Raw genomic sequence first — 10,219 nt, 5'->3', positions numbered from 1 at the left:
CTGCTGTCACACAAACAGCATGGATTCTGGTCTGGCTGTAGTACAACTTCCCAGTCTGGACTCTAACTGGCAACTTCTAATGTTAATGGGTAAAGGTATGTTCTCAGGAGCAATTGTCATTCATTTCACCAGAGCATTCAGTCTAATCCTTCACTCTGTCCTCATTCAGCACCTGACTGAAATTGGTTTAAGCGATGATGCAATTTCTTGGTTCCAAAGTTACCTTAGCGATTGCAAGTTCACTGTTAACGTCAACTCTGCATCACCTTCTACTTCTCTTCTAACAGCTGCTATCCCACATGGTTCCGTTTATGCCTTTCCTCTTCTCTATTTACATTAACAAACTCCCAATTGAACTATCTCTCCTTCCACTCCTCCTGTATGCTGATGATATGCTCATCTAGCACTCCAAGTCATTATCTGCCTTCATGACAACAGGCCCTACATTAGCAATACCTACAAAACGACTTTTACTCCTTTATCCAGTGCATTAGCAATAACTAACTAATACATAGCATCAACAAAACTAAAGCCACCTTATTTCATATCAAACATAATCTCAACAAAGCCAGTGAGTCTCCAAATAATCATACATCACCTTGACACTCCTTTAAAGAACATGAACCCCTTCAAGTACCTCAGTTTAGGGTTAAACCCAACTGTCAAGTTCCATTTTAATCTAGAAAATGCATTTAAAAAGATCAACTTTCTCCTCTACTGCGCTAACAACATTTTCTCCTTTTGTTCACATTCTACCAGGTTAGCCATTGGCACAGACGGAATATGGGCTCAGTTTAATAGCTACTGCATCCAAACAGATCATCACAACAATCCAGTCTATTATACACAAATCTGCTGCTTTACCACCCCCTGTCCTAGGAGTGCACACCACTGTAAGACATTATAAAAGCCAAATGGCTTCCAGTCAGGTAAAGCACTGACCTGTTGCTTGGCTCACAACTGTTCAAACTCCTTAATGTGAACTTGCTTTTTCTCTGACCTCTAAACATATTAGAGAAAGCCCTTTCTACAGCCTCAGAAGCACAAGCCACTCAGGGCCACTGCTGCAAACACCATAGGCAAAACTGCATACCACAGACCATTCCTTCAGTATCTTATGGCTTAAACTTTTGGAATCTCACCCCTCTTATATGAACAACTCCACTCCTTATCCTAAGTTTAATGCTCTACTCAAAACTCACCTTAATCAACAATTTAAATGCAATTGTCTTACCTGTGGTCACATAACCTAATCACTTCCACCATCACCAGCTCTTTTCCCTTTTAAGTATCTTGACCCTCCCTGGACTTCAGCATCCTTAACTCACAATGTCCATGACAAATATATTTTCAAAAGACAACTTACTAACACTGTATCCAGCATTCCCTTCTGTAACCATATATGCTCCCTATCTGCTGCTCATCTTACTTTCCCTCTCCCAAAAAAAGCCTTATTTCCACCATTCATGCCATCCTGTGCTCATGCTAAATAAATGCTTCCCCTTTTCTACTCTTTTCCACTTCATCTTTGTTTCATTGCAAAGCTGTATATTTTATAAATGCAAATATTTTTAATTCATATATTTGTTGTATGCTATTCTTCTCTATATGTTTTTTTTTGCTTCATGTTATTGAATATTGTGTTTGTACATTTTTTTGATATGGTATTCTTGCTTTCTTTGTAACTATTCACTTGGAATGTGTTGCATATGTTTTGGGTCTTTTTTTTTTCTGGACTGAGACTGAAATTGGTCATTTCTGATCCGTGCTCTAAAAACTAATGTCTTTCAGCTTTTCCTGGTTAGGGGACGTCACAGCAGAACTCTGGTCCACTAATGATTGGCAGTAGATTTTTACGGTGCCGAGGTGCCAGCCCGATGCTCAACCTTCAAAGAAGGCACACGCATTCACTCATGCACCTATCTGCATGTCTTTAAACATCACTCAACCGCGGGGAGGACATGCAGATTCCACACAGAAGGTGCTCCAGCCGAGAATCAAACCAGAGAACCTCTTGCTGTGAGGTGACAATGCTAACCGCTGCACCACCGCAGCCTATCAGTCCTCTATCCCAGTTAAAATGTATTTATTTTTTTTAATCAGTGCTGTATCCCAGTTAAAAAAAATTGAAATAAATAAGCAAGTAAGTCCAAGTCCTAGTATCCACTAGTGGAAATACACATTAGTTAAATAGCAAGAACCATATGCGATCCTTGAGAAGAATAACAAGATAAACTACAGGGTAAGACAACTGGAAGAAAGATGCTCTGAGTACATCTACTATATTAATATATTAAATCCCTGGAGGGAGCCAGAGCTAAAAGTTGTAGGAGCTAGAATGCGCATAGTCAACTATGAACAAAGAGAAGCAGTTAGTCTCAGTTCTCTAAGTAATGTAGTATCACACCCTATCTAAGGCCCACAAACAAAAAATCCTAGAGTTTCTCTTAAGGAACAAGGACATCTTCTCAGACCTACTTGGATGAAATGCTCTCATTACTCATCATATTAAAATGGTACCTGGAGAGAAGTGAATTGTAAGCCTTATACAACTCCTGAAGTTCAAAACTAAGTTGTATGACAGAAAATAAAACATTACTGAAACTATGTGTGATAGAAGAATCCAACAGTGAGTGGAAAAGACCCATCATATTGATACTGAAACTGGATGATACTATCCGGTTCTGTAATGATTTTTGAAAAGTGAACAGCATGTTAAAGTTTGACACCTATCCTTTGCTCCCAGTGGACATACTGTTGGAGCAGTTGGGGAAGGCCAACTGTCTCACTACTTTGACTTGGCCAAAGAGTACTGACAAATTTCTCGGTCCTGAGACTGCAAGGAAAAAACTTTTTTTTCCATGACAGAGGATCTGCTCCAGTATGGAGTATTGCTCTATGGTCTACACATGGTTCATAGGTTCATCATCCTGCTGTGTATCTCTGCAGCCTCTGTCAAGCAGTGTAGTGATGTATATTAGGGCCGCTGATATCCATTCCTCGCTGTCCAAACCTATGAGACCAAAGACAGTGAGGTGCAATCCCAATCATATCTGCAAATCCAGCATCACCTCTTCTGATCTCTGGGAGAAGGCTCTCTGCCTCACACCGCGTTCTGTTTTAAGTACAGCATAGAGGATTTAGTCTCTGGTCATTGGGATTCTTGCCCTTCAGCATTTTTATAATTATGTTTATCTGATCTGTCTCAAAGCTTGCCTTGTAAGGCACAGTGGTAGAGCCTCTGAAGTCATTTCGTACGAGCAAGGTCAGAGTTTATATGTTCGGGCACAGGCAGACATATTTTTTTTGACCTTTTATCCTGAACTTGAGGTGAGATTCTTTCAACGCAGCATGTCTTGCATTCATGGTCTCAGATCCTTATTTCTTTTGGACTTTAAACTTTTGGAGTGTTTCAAAGTGAAGCAGATACCTTGTCCAGGTGACCTCCCAGATCATGGTCTTAAATCCTCATAATCCAGTCATGTGATCAGTAAGAGAGGTACATGTACCTAACTACATGAGTGATCAAGATGAGGGCAACTGTCAACCTAGGTGAAGATTTCTGACCCTTCACAATCTGTGTACAGTTGTGTGCCGAAAACCTGTCCTATGGTAGCCTTATTTTTCTGATAGTTTTTTTCCAAATTTTTTTGGCGTTTAACTTCAGGCCATGGCTCTGGCACCAGTTATCCATTTCTGTGAGGCCCTTCTGTGCTTCAGGTCTCAGGATGTGTTTTTTCCCGATGTTGGCAGTTTGCAGTCATCTGCAAACTCTTTGTCTATAACTTTCCATCTTGCTCATCCCAGTCAGAAAAGTAGATGCCGAACAGAGTGGACCCAGGACTGAGCCCTGTGGGACACCACTTGTGACAGGCTTTGAGTCTGACTGGCTCCAGCAACTCTGACCCTGTAGGTTCTGACCACTTAGCCAGTTTGCAGCCCTCAGTTTCTGACCCTGTTGTCATTTTGCTTGTTTGCTTTGTGGGTATGTTGAGTGGGGGGTTATTGCGAGAAGGCCTTTTGCCAGGTCGAGGTAGGCTGTATGGACTGCCTTGCCTCATCAATGGCCTTGGTGACTGTCTCCGTCGACCAAGTTCAAGTTTTTTCAAAGTTGTTTGACAAGCATCTCCAAAAGTTGGCAAGCAAACCAAGTCTAGGCAGTGTCTTTATTTTTTATCCTCGATATTATTCTCCTATGTATGGGTTTTTTATACTTTTATCCAAGCTAATGGGGGTAATTTCCATAAGGCTTGTGGGTTAGGACCCATATGAAATGACCAAGGTTTCCAGGCGCACCGGAGGCAAGATGTTACCTTGTGAGTGCGGTAAGATTAAACAGCTGTGTCCCTAACTGTGGGTTTAATTCCTCATTGAGTTCTCATACACTTAGCGGGGCATTCCCCGTCCCATGGATGCTGTGTGTTTTGCCTTGTGGGGCAGTTGCAGAGTTTTTGCCTTAGTGGAGATGTTTGGGGTGATCCTCTGTTGGAGGAATAGATATCTCTCTGGGAGGGATATTGATCATCTTCACCTCATGGGGGTCCTCGATATTCTGATCAGACCCAACTTGAGGATGACCTGAGGATGAAAGAGGTAGACAAGAAATAGAAGACTTAGAGAAAAATAAGAAAAAGACAAGTCCAGCGCCCTCTAAGCCGCCTGCCATGTATTCGGGGGTTATCTTTTTTTTTTGGTTTTTTGCACACTCACCTGCTGCCTATTACTTCTTTGAAGATGGACTTTTTACTTATGACTTATGAGGTTCTGTGCAGCCTGCTGAGGGTGTCTGCAGTAGAGTCGTTTTCTCGTCTACTCCGTAGGTACCGTACCATCACCAAATCACTCATCCTGTCCAAATTTTTTATGTTGTCTAAATTAAGTTTGGATAAACTACTTACACCTCTTGCAAGTGGATTCTGTGGCTACTTTTCAGAAATTAATGGATAACGTCTTAAAGCCACATCAGTAATATACTATACCCTACCTTGACAATGTTGTGATTCATTCCATAGACTGAAACTGCCACGCTGAGAAACTACAAGTAGCATTGAACTCATTAAGACTGGTGGGTCTCAGAGTAAATCCTCCTTAAGTGTAGAATAAACAGAGTACAAAGGATTAGTCCAGATAAAATCACTTTAGCTAGCAGATCTAGTAGATTCTCTCTCTGATGCCTTCCCTGTGGGAGGAATAAAGTTGCCTTGTTGAACTTTTAGTAGCTTCTTCATTTAAGTAGGTAGATGTACGCGTGTTAACGGACAAAGCAGTGATTCTTAGAGATGTTTCACCTTTCATTATGTTCACCCAGATACTGCTAAAATTTTATAATAAAGCTTTAAGTTATAAAGATAAACAAGTGTCAACTGCATCCAATTTATTTACATACATACAGCTATATCTAGATCCATATGCATGTATATATATGTATATATATATATATATATATATATATATATATATATATATATATATATATATGTGTGTGTGTGTGTGTGTGTGTGTGTGTGTGTGTGTTTAGATAGATATATCTATATCTATCTATAGATAGATAGATGCCTCTGTATATATTGTAATATTGGCATTGGTAAAGGTGTAATGTGCCTTTAATACACTGACTTTGGAAAAGGTGTAGAGTGCCTTTAAAAGTTCAGATTTGGAAAATGTACACTGTGTCTTTAAATGTAACTACAGTGTGGAGTGTGGGAATATTCATACAGAGCAGTAGTCAGAAAATACCATGTAGTAGGTAGAAAACAGGATTTTAATTAATTACTGCAATATAAAAGAGAGTAGTCTGGAAGACTAAAATCAGCAAGTTAGTTCTTCACTTGGAGGATCATCTGAAAGAAGACCCTGGAAGCTTGGCATGTGACAGTCCAGTCAGGGTTAGAGCTAACTTATAGAGTGTACCCTGTGACAGTACCTGTTTATATAGCTGGAATTTGGGCCTGAGACAAAACTGTAGAAATTATTTTCTTCATATGGCAGCTTATATTGTGGAGGAGTTGCGTGAACTAAACATTTTTTCTGGGAATGGAATTTGCTTTGTTTTGGACTGGAAGCATATCTCTCAACTGTCCAGATTTTCACAGAATGTTCAGATTTTTGGCTCATATTTTTGGTCTGTTCCTCATAAAATGTGTGGTTTCCACCAAATTATGATATGAGGATTGAAGTCACTAAATAATGATATACATTTGAGTTTCATGCCTCAAATCCTTCAGAAAATGTATGTTGAAACAAACCCTGTTACTCTAGCAGCTTTCTAAGTTTATAAAGACAGTATTTAAAATATGCCCTTATTTTTTGTGCCTTTGTCCCCCCATTTTATACGGCTTTGTCCAGATTTCATGCACTAAGAGGTTCAGAGGTATGACTGGAAGACACGAGGGTAGTTATTTTGCTTTATTGAACTATGTGAAATACTGAGTAAACCTGTTTTATATAAGATCTGCTATATATAGTTACATTTATATCTATATCTGTCTAGATTATCTATCTATGTTGTGCTACACTGATACAGTGGATAGTATTGCTGCCTCACAGGACTTTGGCTACCTCTTTGGTTTCTGGATGGGGCATGCTTTTATAAATAATATTTTGATAAGTTACTAAATTTTACTTGGGTAAAAAATATATTATATAAAATAAAAGAAATGAAGGCTTTCAAGTCATGCCAGATGTCTTTTTAATATGTGCTCTTAAAGGGCAAGCACTCTACTGCTCTGTCTTGTCTCTGACTAATTAAGCATGACTAGGAAAGTAAAGAGTAATATATTTTCTTTCACTTGATAACGTGATAATGTTAAATTTAGAGTACCCATTTTCTGGTGGGGTACCTTCTGTGCAGAGTTTGCATTTCCTCCCTGCGTCCACACTGGTTTCTATTAGTGTCCCCTACCTACTTTCTTCCACATCCTAAACATGTGGGTAAATGCAATGATAACGTTTCTAATTGCTCCTAGATGTGTGTGTGTGTGTGCGTGTGTGCGTGTGTGCGTGTGTGGTGTGTGTGTGTGTGTGTGTGTGTGTGTGTGTGTGTGTGTGTGTGTGTGTGTGTGTGTGTGTGTGTGTGTGTGTGTATCTATAGCGTCCCATCCAAGACTGTTTCATGCCTCATGACCACTGCTTCACAAAGAAAAGATTGTTTCTTGCCTCATGACCACTGCTTTCCAAGATAGGGGCTGGGTTGAATTTATTTATTTATTGTGGTGTTTATAATATCAGCAAAGCAATGTACAAAGTTAAATGAGAATAAATACCACAACCTGGGAACGCAACCCATAAAACAGATATCACTGATAAGATATGTCAAAAGATGCTAAAATATAAATAGCACCTCACTCAGTATTAAGAAAAAAATCTCCTAAATTTTGAAGCCTCAGGGGCCTTTTTAAGCAGACTTTAGTACTGCTTGTCGAAATCAAGAAAGGCAAATAATTCCAAATAACTGGGACAAAAAAGTAAACAAAGGGTACCATGCCCAATGGGGCCTCAGACCCTCACCTGATAATTTTAGAGACTTAGTGGGAAAGTAATGATTTAACAGCTTTAAATTAAGCAGAATCCAAGTTATGTAGAACCTAGTATATTAGTAGAATGAAAGAACCTAGTGGTGATTAGAAGACAGTATAGATCCTGCAGCAAGGGGGTACAATAAGAGAAACCAAAGTCCTGGTCCATAATCATACTGTGAAATTCTGAACCCTCTGTGGGCATGCCATTTCCCTTTTCTGACAACTTAAGATATAGGGATTACAGTTGTGTAATCTGGACACAACAAATACATACATTAATATGGCTAGGCTCAAACTGGGAATAAAGATCTTGCTCCGTGAGATATTATTTTTGATAAATTAAAACGTCTTAGCAGTAGACACATAGTCCTTCAGTATGAGATTATTATCAAGAATCTCCCCCAGATCACAGACATAATTAACAAATTTCACTTTATTTTCCCCATATATTATTATGGAGGAAAGAAGACAAAGGTGTGAAGGATATACAGTGTCATAAACCCATAATTCCCTGTTGTTTGCACAATTAATACCAAGTCAACTCTTTCTTATCCACAGGGCAATAAACGTCTAGTGGTCATTAAGTATGTAAAGTCTGTCCAGCTTCCTCACTTAAGAAGAGGCAGAGCTGAGTGTTATCAATGTATATCTTTAAGATAAGCTTCTCCTTCTCCCTTGTATGATCACCCTAAGAGCAGCATATATACTGTGAAAAATAACAGTACTAGGATTGAGCTTTGACATACCCCTCATGCCAGTGTGATCTTACTGGAGGAATTAATCACAGAAACCATCCTTTGAGTTGTCTGTATGGTAACAGGCAAACCAATGAAGTGCAGTGTTAACAACATTATCTGCCATGCTTACTCAAAATGCCAAAATCAACAGTATCAAATGCTGCTAAGAGATCAAGAAGGATCAGGATGGAATATTACTTTTTTTCTCAATTGTTTTTTTTATTGAAAATTATAACAACAAAACATTAATATATGATAATAGAAGTATTATAAAACAAATATACACATCTAAAAGAACAATAATAAACAACTAAAATAACTATTTACAATGGTGTCCAATACGGAAATCTATATTGTTGTCCGCATATGTCATTTGGTAAAAGTTTTACACCTGATGCCCTTCCTTACATAACCTTCCCCATTTATCTGGGCTTGGGACCTGCACAAAGAAATGCACTGGCTTGTGCATCCGCAGTGACTGGCTATCAGGGGCAGGTGAATGAAGAGAAAGAGAGAGAGAAGGTTGAATGATGCGGGGTGTGATGCCCATGCCCTGGCCCAGCCATCAAGGAGCCTCAGTCATCACCACTGACACCTGAGAGGACGACTCCTAGAAGAGGAAAGGATAACTAATGCACACAGTAAAGTACAATTTCCCTTAAGTGCACACTGAGATCACAGTCAGTCTGGGGCTGGTTGCTCCCTTGCTCTCCAGGTCCCCAATAAGACTCCCCACTGGCACAGCTATAGGGTCCAGATCTCAGCCTAGCTGGCAAGCTAACCTTCAGTACCCTCTCTGTCCAACCAGTGCTTCATGTCCCTGCCAGGTAGCTGACAAACACCCACACTTTGAGATAAGTATGTGTACAACTTCACAGACACTCCTGGGAATGGCTGACACAGATTCTCCAGCTGTGCCCTTTTACCCATACTAAACGGTAGTAGTTACTGCCACCACCAGCTTAATATAATTATCAGCTACCCAAAGGCCCTTGAAAGGGTGTCCCAATTATTACTGTGCAATATTATTATCCAATTGATAATGTGACTATTCAGTCTAAGGCTTATTAGAGTGGCCTATTACTATAACCTCTATAAATATGCAATGTACTCCAGAGCCTACTTCTCTGTACAAACCAGCCACAGGTAAAGGTTTAAAAATATTTAATAATAAATAATTAAAACACAAGACAATACTACTAAACCACAAAGATATCTAAGAATTCAAAGATCACACAGAAACTTAAAATAATACAGCAGGACAGGTCTGATGTCAAAGAAAAACACAATCTAACTTTCTAATCTGTAGCTAATCTTAAGAGAAAACACAGTGCTATAATCCTACTTACGTACATAAAGCATAAGCAGTGCTGGGTTAGATGTCCAAGATCAAAATGCTCATCTCTATCTCTCACTCAACAATAGTTTTTTAAGCACTAACCAACAGCTCTCTAAGGCCCTCCCAAATTACATAATTTTTACACTTAGTCTGGAGTTCCTAGGCCACAAACTGCATTATTTAGCAAGCTAACACCTGCTCAGGAGACTACAACAATAAAAGGCATTTTACATATACACTCTAGCAGAAACCAGAGCAATAAAGCACCTTCCACATGTAAATTCTGGCCCATAACTTTAACCTTACAACAATGGGCATGAAACCTTCATCCAGACTCACTGGAGCCAACTTGTAAAACATCAAAGAGATTCATAAAATCTTTTCAACTTCAAAAGACACATTTGAAATGCTTGGCTTGGTTTTCCTTACAGCAGATGTCAATGTTGCAACAATATTGAAGTTCACATTTTACAGTGTTTTCTTTCATTTAAAAACACAAGCCTGTATTTTACATTTATGTATACAATTGATAGAATTATGTATCAAATTCTATTTGACTAGGCTGACAGCCTTCACTCATCTTCCTCCAATCTTCACATCTCTTCCCCCCTGGGAACTCAAGCAAG

This window comes from Protopterus annectens, chromosome 3.part0 (genome assembly GCF_019279795.1).
Source record: "Protopterus annectens isolate FY-2018-M chromosome 3.part0, PAN1.0, whole genome shotgun sequence".
In the NCBI taxonomy this organism is placed as follows: Eukaryota; Metazoa; Chordata; order Ceratodontiformes; family Protopteridae; genus Protopterus; species Protopterus annectens.
Note: the sequence above shows the minus strand (reverse complement) of the source record.